This window comes from Panthera leo, chromosome B3, assembly GCF_018350215.1.
Source record: "Panthera leo isolate Ple1 chromosome B3, P.leo_Ple1_pat1.1, whole genome shotgun sequence".
Classification (NCBI taxonomy): Eukaryota; Metazoa; Chordata; class Mammalia; order Carnivora; family Felidae; genus Panthera; species Panthera leo.
Genome location: NC_056684.1, coordinates 144,570,432 through 144,584,098, shown reverse-complemented (window position 1 = coordinate 144,584,098; position 13,667 = coordinate 144,570,432). Strand labels below are relative to the sequence as shown.

The following is a 13,667-nucleotide window of genomic DNA, read 5'->3' as shown; positions in this document are numbered from 1 at the left end:
TCAGGGGCCCACCCCACTGCCAAGCAGGGCTCCTGGCCACAGATGGGCAGTGCATTAGGTCATTCCATTTGCCCTGAGACATCTCTTCAGATGCAAATTTTAAGCATGACAAACCACAGAAAAGGGTACTACATGAAAATATAGGAGAACACGCTTTTTCCTAAATCAAGAATGAGTAAGCCCAAATGATGCAGATGTCTCTATTACAAGTCTTTGAACAAACAAAAAGGAAAAACAGCTTCATCGGACCGTGTGACTAAGAGAATACAAAAAAACAGGGTGTTATGGGAGCCTGGGTGAAAAAAAATAGAGCATTCATGATGTGGTTAAAAAACAGCATTTTTATTTCAAAATGAAACAGGACAGGGGCACCTGGGTGGCTCAGTCGGCTGTGTCCAACTCTTGATTTTGGATCAGGTCATGATCTCACAGTTCATGAGTTTGAGCCCCGCGTAGGATTCTGCACTGACAGCAAGGAGCCTGCTTGCGATTCTCCCTCTCTCCCTCTTGCCACTCCTCTGCTCACGCTCCTGCACACATACTTTCTGTCTGTCTCTCTCTAAAATAATTTAAAAAAAAAAACAACTTTTTTTTAACATCTATTTTTGAGAGAAAGAGACAGAGCATGAGCAGGAGAGGGGCAGAGAGAGAGGGAGACACAAAATTGGAAGCAGACTCCAGGTTCTATACTGTCAGCACAGAGCCCAACGCGGGGCTTGAACTCACTAGCAGTGCGATCATGATCTGAGCTGAAGTCGGACACTTAACTGACTGAGCCACCCAAGGCGCCCCTCTAAAATAATTAAAAAAAAAAAATTTTTTTTTTTTACATTTATTTTGAGAGAGTGCACGCAAGCAAGGGAAGGGCAGAGAGAGAAAGGAAGAGAGAGAATCCTAAGCAGGCTCCACAATGTCTGCAGGGAGTCCAACGTGGGGCTTGATCCCACAATCCATGAGATCATGACCTGAGCCAAAATCAAGAGTCAGACACTGACTGAGCCACCGAGGCGCACCCACAATTAAAAGATTTTTAAGAGGCATCTGGCTGGCTCAGTCCATGAAGCATGAGACTCTTGATCTCGGGGTTGTGAGTTTGAGCCCCACGTTGGTGTAGAGATTATTTAAAAATCAAATCAGGGGGCACCTGGGTGGCTTAGTCGGTTAAGCGTCCGACTTCGGCTCAGGTCATGATCTCACGGTCCGTGAGTTCGAGCCCCACATCGGGCTCTGTGCTGACAGCTCAGAGCCTGGAGCCTGCTTCAGATTCTGTGTCTCCCTCTCTCTCTGACCCTCCCCAATTCATGCTCTGTCTCTCTCTGTCTCAAAAATAAACATTAAAAAAAAAATTTTTTTAAATAAAAAATAAAAATAAAAATCAAATCAGGGTGCCTGGGTGGCTCAGTCGGTTAAGCGTCCAACTTCAGCTCAGGTCATGATCTTGCAGTTCATGGGTTTGAGCCCCGCGATGGGCTCTGTGCTGACAGCTCAGAGCCTGGAGCCTGCTTCGGATTCTGTGTCTCCTTCTCTCTCTGTTCTTCCCTTGCTCATGCTCTGTCTCTCTCTCAAAAATAAATAAAGATTAAAAAACAATTTTTTTAATCAAATCAAATCTTTAAAAAAATATATATTTGGGGGTACCTCGGTGGCTCAGTTGGGTAAGTAATCTGACTCGATTTTGGCTCGGGTCATGATTTCACGGTTTGTGAGTTTCAGCCCCACCATCAGGCTCTGGGCTGACAATGCGGAGCCTGCTTGGGATTCTCTCTCTCCCTCTCTCTCTGCCCCTCCCCTGCTTACATTCTCCCTCTCTCTCAAGATTAATAAATAAACTTAAGAAAAAAAAAGTTTTCAAAAAATTTTTAAATAAAAAAATACATATGTATTTTATTCAGTTCCCTGGGGAGAAAGGAAATGGGAAGATAGACAACTTACTTATACCTCACATCTTTCATTTTCCAGAAAAAGCATACATCTTTTAATGATTTAAAAGCAGTTAAAACAACAGAAAGCAAGAACCATACAAGAAAAAAATTGACAAAGTAGAATTCATCAAAATTTAAAATTAGTGGTTATTAAAGGCACAGTCAAAAAGCATACAGTTAAGTCCTAGACTGGGAAAAAATAATTGCAACGTATACATCTGGCAAAAAGACTCATACTCAATACGTAAGGAATTATTATTCTCAATAATAAAAAGACAACCTTTCTACACAGATAAGACTCAACAGACATGTCATAAAAGCAGGTACCTATGAGTAAGTGCCCATCATCAGTCATCAGGGAATGCTCACAAAGCCCCTAACAAGGTGCCACTACACATCCACTAGACTGTGGAAATAAAGACAAGTGATAGCAAAGGCCAGAGAGGACGCGGAGAACGAGAACACTCACACACTGCTGGTCCAAGCGTAAACTGTACAAGCACTTTGGGTCTGTTTCTTTAAAAGTTAATCATACAGCTATGCTACAAGCAATTCCACTCCTTATTTATCCAAAAGAAACGAAAACGTTATGTCCACATGGTCTCACACAGGAAAGAGCACCCCCCCGCCCCGGCCATGTGCATCTGGAGGAAAATGGCTAAACTATGTGTGGTACACATCCATACAACAGAACATTACTCAGGAACAGAAAGGAACCACCCACTGACACAGGCAACAACACAGACGAATTCCAAAAATGGTATGCTGGAAGAAGCTGGCTGCAAAATACATATATTGTATAATCTCATTTACGTGAAATTCTAGAATAGGAAGAACCTGTGTTTATAAAAATCAGACCAGTGGGGTACCTGGGTGGCTCAGTCGGTTAAGTGTCAGATCCCGATTTTGGCTCACACCATGATCTCAGTTTCATGGGTTTGAGCCGCACATCAGGCTCTGCACACCGACAGCATGGAGTCTGCTTAGGATTCTCCCTCACTCCCTCTCTGCCCCTCCCCCACTCGCTCTCTCAAAATAAATGAACTTTTTAAAAAAATAATAAAGTAGTCAAATTCACTGAATCAGAAAGAACTGTGTTTGCAGGTGGGGAGGTCAGGGATGGAAAGCTGTTATTTAACGGCCGTAGAATTTTAGTTTTGCAAGATGAAAATGTTCTAGACATCAGTTGCACAATGTAAATATAGTTAATTTTTTACCATATCTGTAAAAGAATAGAAATTAACTGGGGCGCCTGGGTGGCTCAGTTGGTTGAGCGGCCAACTTCAGCTCAGGTCATGATCTCGCGGTCCGTGAGTTCGAGCCCCGCGTCGGGCTCTGTGCTGACCGCTCAGAGCCTGGAGCCTGTTTCGGATTCTGTGTCTCCCTCTCTCTCTGACCCTCCCCCGTTCATGCTCTGCCTCTGTCTCAAAAATAAACGTTAAAAAAAAAAAAAATTAAAAAAAAAAAAGAAATTAACATTTTCCCCCTGTTTGGTCAGTACTACAAATCCTTTTAAAGCAGGCAGAATAAGGGGGGCCTGGGTGGCTCAGTCGGTTGAGCGTCCGACTTTGGCTCAGGTCATGATCTCACAGTTGACGAATTCGAGGCCTGCGTCGGGCCCTGTGCTGATGGCTCGGAGCCTGGAGCCTGCCTTGGATTCTGTGTCTCCCTCTCTCTCTGCCCCTCCCCTGCTCATGCTCTGTCTCTCTTCGTCTCAAAAATAAATAAACATTAAAAAAAAAAAAAAAAAAAAAAAAAGCAGGCAGAATAAGTGCACTTAAGGAAAAACAGCCCACCTGGATTCACCATAAAAAGGAAGGCCTGACAAGCAGCTTTTAACTGGTCACCTACTCCACGCCAGACTCTGTGGAGAACACAAACACTACAATGCCAATGTGGTGGCTGAAACGGTACACATTAGCCAGAGACCCCAAGGAGTCACCACGGACACTGCATCACTTGGGCTTCCGAAATGGAACTGGCCAAGGAGTTCCCAGGTGAAGGCAACTGCAGCCTAGCATTACTGTGATTCCTGACAGCAAAGTGACTCAAAGCTTGAAGCGTACAAGCAAAAATACCTGAATTAGAGGCCTGACTTCACAGCTGCGCACCTCTGGTTTGAGTAACTCGCCCTCTCTGACCCTCAGTTTCCTCCACAGTAGAATGGAGAGGAGTACTACTGCACCAATTTTAACTGGTTTGGGGTTAACTTCACTATTATCAGTTTTATTAGTAGTGGTATAGGGAACTTCAGAGAGGCTGGGACATAAATATACACCTTATACAATCAAGGAACAATCCAAGGCTTAAACTTAAGTAACTGGGATATTTTAGAACCAAGGAAGTAACTTATACTTTACATATGCACTTCACTCAACTTAAAATGCTTGTTCTATTGATATTAACCCACCTGCTTTATGTTTTAAGTATGGACATCATACCAAGCATATTTAAAAAAATTGTTTTTACATTTATTTATTTTTGAGAGACAGAGTGCAAGCAGGGAGGGGCAGAGAGAGAAGGAGACAGAGAACCCGAAGGAGGCTCCAGGCTCTGAGCTGTCAGCAAAGGGCCTGACAAGGGGCTCGAACCCACCACCAACTGTGAGATCACGACCTGGGCCGAAGTCAGATGTTCAACATACTGAGCCACCCAGGCACCCCCAAGCATATTTAAAAGCACAGATCCAAACTGCTTTCATCTGCCTTCAAAATTTAGTTAAAACATAGTATTGTAATAACTTTGTATGTTGACAGATGATAAGTACACTTATCATGGTGAGCATTTTGTACTGTCTCTAACCATCAAATCACTATGTTGTTCACCTGAAACTAATACTGTACGTCAACTATACTTCAATTAAAATGAGTTAATTGTTGGGGGTGTCTGGGTGGCTCAGTCGATTAAATGTCCCACTCTTGGTTTCGGCTCAGGTCATGATCTCAGTTTGTGAGTTCGAGCCCTGCATCAGGCTCTGTGCTGATGGTGTGGAGCCTGCTTGAGATTCTCTCTCTCCCTCTCTCTGCACCTCCCCCATTCACGCTGTGTGTGTGTCTCTCAAAATACGTAAGTTCAAAAAAAAATAAATGAAAAAAAGTGAATTTTTAAAAATAGCTAAGACTGGGGTGCCTGCATTGGCTCAGTCAGTTAAGTATCTGACTTGGCTCAGGTCATGATCTTACAGTTCGTGGGTTGGAGCCTGGATCAGGCTCTGTGCTGACAGCTCAAGGCCTGGAGCCTGCTTTGGATTCTCTCTCGCTCACGCGCTCTCTCTCTCTCTCTCTCTCTGCATCCCCCCCCCCCCCACACACACACACTCGTTGGTCTCTCTCTCAAAAATACACATTTTTTAAAATTGGGGGGAGGGGCTCCTGGGTGGCTCAGTCAGTTAAGCGTCTGATTCTTGATTTCAGTTCAGGGCTCTGCGCTGACAGCTTGGAGCCTGTTTGGGATTCTGTCTCCACCCCCCCCGCCCCTCCCCCACTCACCCTCTCTCAAAAATAAACATTAAAAAAAATTTTTTTAATAGTTGAGACAAAAATAAAATCTGAATTCATTTTGACAGAAGAGTATATTAATTGGGAGACTTCAGGGCAGAAAGACACAAGGATGCCCTGGGAGACAGCATGCAGATCATTTCTGAATTAGCACACCTGCCTTAGGAGGTAATATTCTCAGGAAAAATTCGAAAGGTCGCTGATAACCTGCTAGAAGCCACATCAGTAGCTCTGTCTATCCAAATCTTCCTTGACTTCTTAGCCACCTGGACGTCGACCTCCTCTGCCACCTATCTTAGGGTCAACTCCACAGTGTCTACAAGCGTCAGAAGCTCCCAGAGAGGTCATTACAGACACCACCACTGGCTTTCAACGAGACGATAAGGTCTTCCAAACCTCTGACTGCAGCCTAAATATTTGTCTTGAACTCCAAACCTGAATCTCCAACTGCCCACCATCCACTTGGGCACCCCACAAACACTTCAGATTTAACCTATCCAAAACCAAGCTTACCACCTCGTCCTCCTCTCATTTTCCCCATCTTGGTGGGTATTACCAGCCAGTGAGCCTCCCGTTAGTGACAAGGAAGTAATTCTAGATGCATTCCTTCAATAAACGTTTATTAAGCGCTGATAAAAATCCCTGCCCTCATGGAGATCATGGACATGAAGTGAAAAGGACGGACAATAAACGAAGAAATTAAATACAATGAAAGCATACCGTAACAATGACAGAAGTGCTGAGGAACATGGGGAAGTGGGGACACGGGGACATACGGAAGAGCAGGCTCGGCAGGAGCCGGGGTGTGCTTCAGTGAGGGCAAGAGTCGGAATGTGAAGGAAAGGCATGGGGGCAGAGTGCTCTCAGGACTCGGCGGAGGAGTGACCCGATCCAACGCCCGCCCCTGCAGCTCGCTCTGGCTGCGAACACTGCCACTCCATGCCTTCCGGATCGCAGTCCGACTCTTACTGGTCTGCTCACTCCCAAGTCAGGGCCCCTGGAACCCTTGAAGCCATCTCTAGTCCATTTGTATCACTGTTCCTACTGTCGCGGCCCCAATTCAGGAGCTCTCAGTCCGCATGTGGGGCTAAAAGCTTCCCATCGAGTCTCACCTTGGTTCAAATCACCTGCCACCCTACCCATGCTTTCTAAAGTGTCACCACGCTCTCAAGAATCCCCCAATCCTCCTTCCTGCTTTCCTTCTCTCATCTTCCCTCTCCACTCCTGCCCTCCCCAACTTCACTCCCCTCTACTGCAATGCCGCCTCAGGGCCTGTGTCCTCCAGAACGGCCACTACCAATCCCTGGCATTTGGTACTTTTGAGTCTCATATCCAGAATCACCTTCTCAGGACACTCAGCACAGCATTTAACCTAATCTGCAGTACCCATCAATTTTCCTCTGTCTCCACACCAGACTGAACTCCAAGAGAACAGTCTCTATTTCCCCAACTACTTAGCACAGCACTTGCCATTCAGTTGGGTTATTTTTTGTTTTTTTAAGTTTATTTGTTTTTGAGAGAGAAAACAGAGAGACAGAAAGAGGGAGAGACAGAGGATCCAAAGCAGGCTCTGAGCTGTGAGCAGAGCCTGATGCGGGGCTCAAACTCCCCAACTGCAAGATCATGACCTGAGCCAAAGTCGGAAGTTGAACCAACTGAGCCACTCAGGTGTCACTCAGCTGGTTCGTGATAGACATTTAAGAACAAGCTTTCGGGGCGCCTGGGTGGCTCAGACGGTTGAGCATCCAACTTTGGCTCAGGTCATGATCTCACAGTTCTTGAGTTCGAGTCCCGTGTCAGGCTCTGTGCTGACAGCTCGGAGCCTGGAGCCTGCTTTGGATTCCGTGACTTCGTCTCTCTCTTCTCCTACCCTGCTTGTGCCCTGTGTGTGTGTGTCTCTCTCTCTCAAAAATAAACATTAAAAAAAATTTTTTAATACAAATTAAAAAAAAAAAAATCAACTCTTGGTTTGATTGATTTAAAAAAACAAAAGACCAAGCTTTCATCATTTACCATGCTAATCATTTTCATTCTATGTCCTGAAATTTGACACTTAAAACTGGCCTGTACTTGTGTTGAGGGTATTACTGATGACTGTTACATAAAGCCCTGGTTTCTTATCATATTCCACTTATGTTTCCATGTTATATGAATCTTACAAATTAATCAACTTTTATAGTCCCACATGGAAAGTTACACATCGGCTTACCTATTTTTCAACGTTACAGAACACGCTTAAGAACGTATAATTTTTTAATGTACAATTTTAAGTAACTACAGTTAACGTTTTATTTATTTTAAAATACTTACGATACTATACGCCCCTCCCCAGTGGCATTTTCTCTCTTCTTCCTGCAGGTACTGTCTTGATTCCCATGCATGTCTTTCTAGCTTAACTATGTGTTGTCTAGCGTTTTTAGAAGGCGCTCGAAAGCAAAGCGAATGAGCCAGGTCACAGTGAAGTTACCACCCGGGGTCTCCCACACCCTCAGCAACATCACAGGGCTGCCAAGGCTCCACTGCATCATGATGTTGCATTCTCTGATGACCTGGAGAAACTGGCTCTTAAGACTGCTTCCCACGTGTAATTCCCCACAATCTGAAACTAATATTTAGTCTCGTTGTATTCCTAAACATATTTAAGAAACAGAATGACGAATCAAATTTCGCACCCCCAAGAAGGCTTGCTGCCAATCCCTGAAAGAAGTGAATTCAGTAATAAGACCAAGAGACTTAAGAAGGTTTCCCAAATTCCTAATGGGTTTTTCACTGAACTATTACAACGTATTCTGAGCTAATCATTCGGACCAATGGCTTAGTCATGCTGTACCCAAAAAAAAAAAAAAAAGGCCTTAGAATTTAATGCAAAGACTCAAAGAACTGCCCTTTACATACCAGTTTAAATAGCGTATTTCAAATGGTCTCTTCTCACACTTTTTAAAAACATTTTTGCAAGCACTCCTTATTAAACGTGTAACATGTAAAATCTTAGTGTGTTTTTGAATGACAAAACAACAAGGAGCAACAATTCGACCACAAAATCACCTGGAGCTACAAACGTCACGTTATAAAACCATCCAACCCACCAGGCACCAATTTTACTTCCTTCGTGTTTCATTTTAGCTTCTGTTTTGTTGTTGTTGTTTAAGGAAAGAGGCGCACCATACTTGACAACAGCGTAAGTATTCCAAGACCAGGGCCGCTGCAAGTTTCGCACAAGAGCAACGCCAGCCCAGGTGAACACGGTACAAGAAACAGACCCTGCACGCTTCCGACCCGCCCGGCAGCCCTTCGCCGGCAGCCCTTCGCCGGTGAGCATGACAGGCGCGTCCGCCCAGGGCGGTGCCGCCGGAGAGGGCGGGGGCCGGAAGGAAGAGGGAGGATTCGGACAAAGCCAGCCGGGCCGGCCGCCCCTCCCCGCGCGCCGCGTTCCCGGGGGCGGCCCTATCCCCCTGTCGCGCGGCTCCGGGGGTCCGCAGCTGTTCCCCGGGGCCGCCGCCCCCGCCCGCCCGCCCGCCCGCAGCCCGGGCCGGGGATGCGCACAGGGGGACGTACACGGGGAGGGGCCGGGACCTGCACTGGAGACCGAGACGGGGAAGGGGCTGTGGCCGGGGATGAAGTCTCGGCGGGGGCGGGCACGGGACGTGGATGAAGACCCAGGGCCGCGGCGCCGAGAAGGGACCGGGCACGGACGACAAGTGGACGGGGATGAGGAGCCGGGCGGGGCTGGGCCCGGGAAGAGGAGCCGAAGGGGATGTGGATGAGGGCGTGGGACCGAGGACCGCGGTCCCGGGAGGGGACATGGGTGAGGAGGGGGGTGCGGCCGGGCTGCGGACCTGAAGGGGACCGCGGACTCACCGTGCTGCTCCCGCGGGGCCGCGCGCTCGCGCTGTCAGCACCGGGAGGTCGCGGGGCGCGTGCGCGGAGCAGGAATGCGCGGGGCCCTCCGCCTCGGCTGCCTCAGGAGCGGCGCCGCGGTCACGAGCGAGGGGCGCTGGCGCGGCCGCCCCGCAGCATCCTCGGCCGCCCGCGAGCGCTGTCCCCCGCGGCTCCTCCCCGTAGCCGCCGCCCTGCGCCCGCCGGCTCCAGCTCTGCTCCGGCTCCGCCGCTCCCGCCGCCGAAAATGGCGTCTCGGCGTCCCTCCCCCGACTCGGCGCTCCCGCCCCACAATGCTGCGCGCCGCCCGTGACGTCACTCGCCCGCTGCCGGGGGGCGGGGCGAGGCGGGGCGAGGCGCTGCCTGGGAAACTGAGGCCCGCGCGCGGCCGGGGTCCCGGCCCACGCGCTAGAGGAGGGCGCTGGGGCGCTGCGCCACCGCCCGAGACCACTGCGCGCCCGACGACTGCCCCAGCCTGCGCCCGGCCCTGCCCTCCTGCTCTCCCGTATCCAGAATGATGTTCACTGTGTGCCATGCCCCTTATTCACGCGTTTTATGTGCGCGTTTCAATCGCTCTGGAACCCACAAGGAGGGGGCCAAAGGAAGGGGTCCCCAGCTCCTCCAAAGGATCCTGAGGAGCTAGGCTAAGCCACGAGGCCTCTCTTTCTTCTCCAGGGAAATCTAGTCTTTGGTCAACGTGCTGACCCTCCCCATCTTATTGTTCCTTCGCCCTAGTGTCGTCGGATCCTCAAGAATTAGAGCTCAAGCGGAGTTTCCAGGCGCTCCCCTCAGCCACAAAGGCCTCGCACAAATTGCCCCTCTAGTGCCTGGCGAGGGCAGACGTGCCACCTCCTGCTGCTGCACCCCTCCCCCACCCCCCAACAGCAGCCTTCACCAGCCCACACCCCTGGCCGCAGTGCCACGACCTCCAGCCCCCGCCTGAAGGGCAGTACTTCCAGGTCAGAGAGCGCTCCTGGGCCTCATACTGCTGCATCGCCAGCTATGCAGGCCTGACTCAGCAGTCGGGCCCGGAGGACGCATGCTGATTCAGTGGGCAAGGCTCAGCTTTCTTTGCCTGCCACCAGCTTGGGAGAACTACCGCCCCCCCACCCCCCCACCAGATGCCTGCGGCTGTCCCAAGTGCGGGGGCCCTGTGGCAGTATTAACCAGGAGGTGTTCCTACACAACACACTTGCTTTTGAACTGCTGTGCTCTAAAGATGTATCAGCCCAGCACCAGCAGCCCTTTTAACCCTGGAATTACACAGTCACTAGGGAAGTTAAGTGCTCCCAGGTTCTCACAGGGAGGTCCAATTACTTCAGTATCATATAAATGCAAAGATCAGCTTAAAAGGGGCGAGGGAGAGGCAGTGCGTCAAACCTTTCCACACTCCCTGAGTGATTTGGCCACACTGCTGTAACCAAAGTGCTCTCGAGAAAAGAGAAACAGAAGAGAGAAACAAACAGGCTGAGCGAAGCTCCTTTCTCTGTAAATCTGGGCTTAGTGATTGTTCGCTCCACTCACCCAGAAATCTGAGATGCTTAATGTCCTCTTCTAATGAGTGGCCAAGATCCTACCTCCTTAATATTGCTTTCGTCCCTCCCCTCTCCGTCCCCACTCCTGCCACTCTGTTGAGGCTTTATCATCACGCTCTTTTATCCTTTGGGCAATTATCTGTTGAGCTGTGGTGATCCCACTGTAAGAGCCAAGGTGCGCTGGTAAACAGAATAGATAAGATACTTGCTCTTGCTCATACAGTGCTATGCGGAGAAAAATAAGGTAATGACAAGGTGGTGGAGTGAACTCTCACACAGGCAAGCGAGCTGAGACCTAACTGACAGGAAGAAGCCAACTGAGCAAAAGGCAAAGGTCCTGAGGCAGGAATGAGTCCGGAGTGTTGGGGAAAGAGAGAAAAGGCCAATTCATCCACTACGCCCACAGATCCCTGAATCTGATCCTGCCACTTCCTTCCTGGAAAGGCTTCAATGCACCCATTGCTCAGGGCGAGCAGCTGGAGCACAGGCATTTGGGGCCATCCTCGCTCAGAGCCTCACACTGAGACTTGTAATCCCCCACCCTCACTGAGCAGCCCTGGCCATTCTCAGCAGCTTTCAAATCCTTGTTTTAAAAAAAAAAAAACAAAACAGTTTGTTTATTTATTTATTGAAGCACGCGCGAGAGAGAACAAGCTGAGGAGGGTCAGAGAATCCAAAGGGGGCTTAGTGCTGACAGCAGAGAGCTAAATTCAGGGCTCAAACTCATGAACAATGAGATCATGGCCTGAGCAGAAGTCGGACGCTTAACCCACTGAGCCACCCAGGCAGCCCCCTCTCAGTTGCTTTCGACCCTCTGATCCTCACAGCAGCTCCAAGAGAGGCACTGCTCTCCCCTTTTACTGCAGCTAAGGCCCTGCAGGCTCCCTGGCTTGCTTACTGATTCCCAGACAAGGATTAACTCAGCTTTAGGAATCAGAAGGGAGCAGCTCTGCCCTTCCTATGTGGGCACTAGCAGAGGTGAGGAGAGCCCTTGTGGTGGAAAAGCCTCAGCAAGGCTACCCAGGGGCACCACATCCATGATCTGTCCTTAACCACAAACCTAGAGGATCAGGGCCCTGGGAAGCACACACCTATCTCCACAAGGCTTGCTGGCCTCCAGCATCCCTGTGGCCACCAGCTTGCTGGGCTAGCCAGGGTCCCAGGACATTAGCCAGGGTCCTGGAGGGTGAGGCTGTGTTCAATGGGGGCAGCAGGAGGACCTTTGGAGCAGGCTCTCTCCCTGCTCCCTTAAGTGCTCTTCCATTCTGAACATAGGCAGCCTGTGTGGGTGAGCCACCTCCTCCTCCTCCTCCTCTTTGCCTGTCTGTCTCCTGCTTTCCCCAAAGTAGATGCCTTGTGCTCTGCCTTCCTCTATTTCCGCCTCCTTCCCCACCTTCTCTAACCATTCGCTTCCCTGTTCTGAAACCTCAGAGATCAACAGGCAGCCTGGAGATCTATCTAAACAAAGGCTGGGGCTCGTGTGAAGACTTGGAGGCAACCTACAGGACCCAGATGAAGCCAAGACTGAAGTCCCTTGGTCAAGGAAAAGAGAATGTGAGAATGGGGTGCCTGGGTGGCTCAGTCTGTTAAGCATCATGATCAGGTCACGATCTCACGATTTTCTACATCAAGCCCCGCATCTGGTTCTGTGCTGGAAGCACAAAGCCTGCTTGGGATTCTCTCTCTCCCTCTCTCTCTGCCCCTCCTTTGTATGTGCTCTGTCTCTCTCTCTCTCAAAATAAATAAATAAACATTTTTTTAAAAAAGCAAAAAAAGTAAGAGCGAAAACATCCAATGCCAACCTCCTGCAGATGGCCAGCACCTGGGAGTCAGAGGGAAATCAGGAACATACAGTCTCGTACTCGCTTCATTCCTGATACTTATTGAGAACTACTGGTGTCAGGTGTGAGGCTGGGTGATGGGAGAACAGACACCCCTACACTGGCAGACAGCCTGTGGAGCTGAGACAGAAGGCCCAGGTCAGGTTTCGAGCGGGGAAGCCCTATGTCCCTCAAGGGTCAGGGGGCTTCCTGGACGAGGGGTATTCATGTGGCAGGTGGTAAGGATAAAGCAGATGAGTCCAAGTGGTGGAACTGTAGAGAGAAAAAACAGTGCCCAACAGAGAACGCGCACGCGCGCGCGCGCCCGCGCCCACACACACACAGACACACTCACACACACACACACACACACACACACACACACACACACACACACACACACAGAGTGATTTGTCTCCATTGGAGAATGGAGAGGGCTCCCATCTTTTTTCAAAAGCATTCATCTTTTCACTATAACTGTCTGTGGATGTCTCCGTCCAGGAGCTGCCCTTTGCGGTAGATTTCCCGAGGGGTGTGCAGTCCCGGGGCCAGCCCCAGTCCATTAGTGTCTAAAGAGGAGAGGGAGGGAAGGGGCGGAAGGGAGGGAAGAGGAACCGGAAGCCTGCCTTTGGCGGCGTAGCGGCGCTGAGAAGCGATCCTGGGTCGTGGGTCCTCAGGTCAGGAGGGGGCGACCTGTCCGGGTCGTCCTGGCCAAAGACAGGCCCACGCACCCTCGGAGGGACAGGCAGGGAGGAGGGTAAGCACAGGCCGTGTGGCCTGTACCGCCCCCTTCGCGCCAGCCCAGCTGTGCTTCCTCCGCAACACCCCACGCAATCCCGCGGCCGCGCCTCCGCCCCACCCCAGCCTGGGCACCGCCCCCCGACCTGGGCGCCTCCCCCACACCCCCTTCAGCCTGGGCGCCCCTCCTCAAGCCCCCTCCAGTGTGGGCGCCACCGCCTTGCCCCTCCAGCCTGGGCACTGCCCCCCACACCCCTGACCTGGGCGCTTCCGCCACGC

At 50.2% G+C, this 13,667-nt stretch overlaps 1 protein-coding gene across 12 annotated transcripts in view; it reads right to left on the bottom strand.

The window, feature by feature from the left end:
- KLC1 (kinesin light chain 1) overlaps positions 1–9,551 on the bottom strand; it is a 66,081-nt gene extending 56,530 nt beyond the window's left edge. For 9 of the 12 annotated variants that reach the window (XR_006204107.1, XM_042944422.1, XM_042944421.1 and 6 more), the window contains exon 1: positions 9,278–9,550. The gene's annotated coding sequence lies outside the window, so the exon portion shown is untranslated. Of the gene's footprint in view, positions 1–9,277 lie in introns of all 12 variants that reach the window. The other 3 variants (XM_042944425.1, XM_042944428.1, XM_042944423.1) reach the window with 2 other exon arrangements.
- Positions 9,552–13,667: the final 4,116 nt, after the last annotated feature.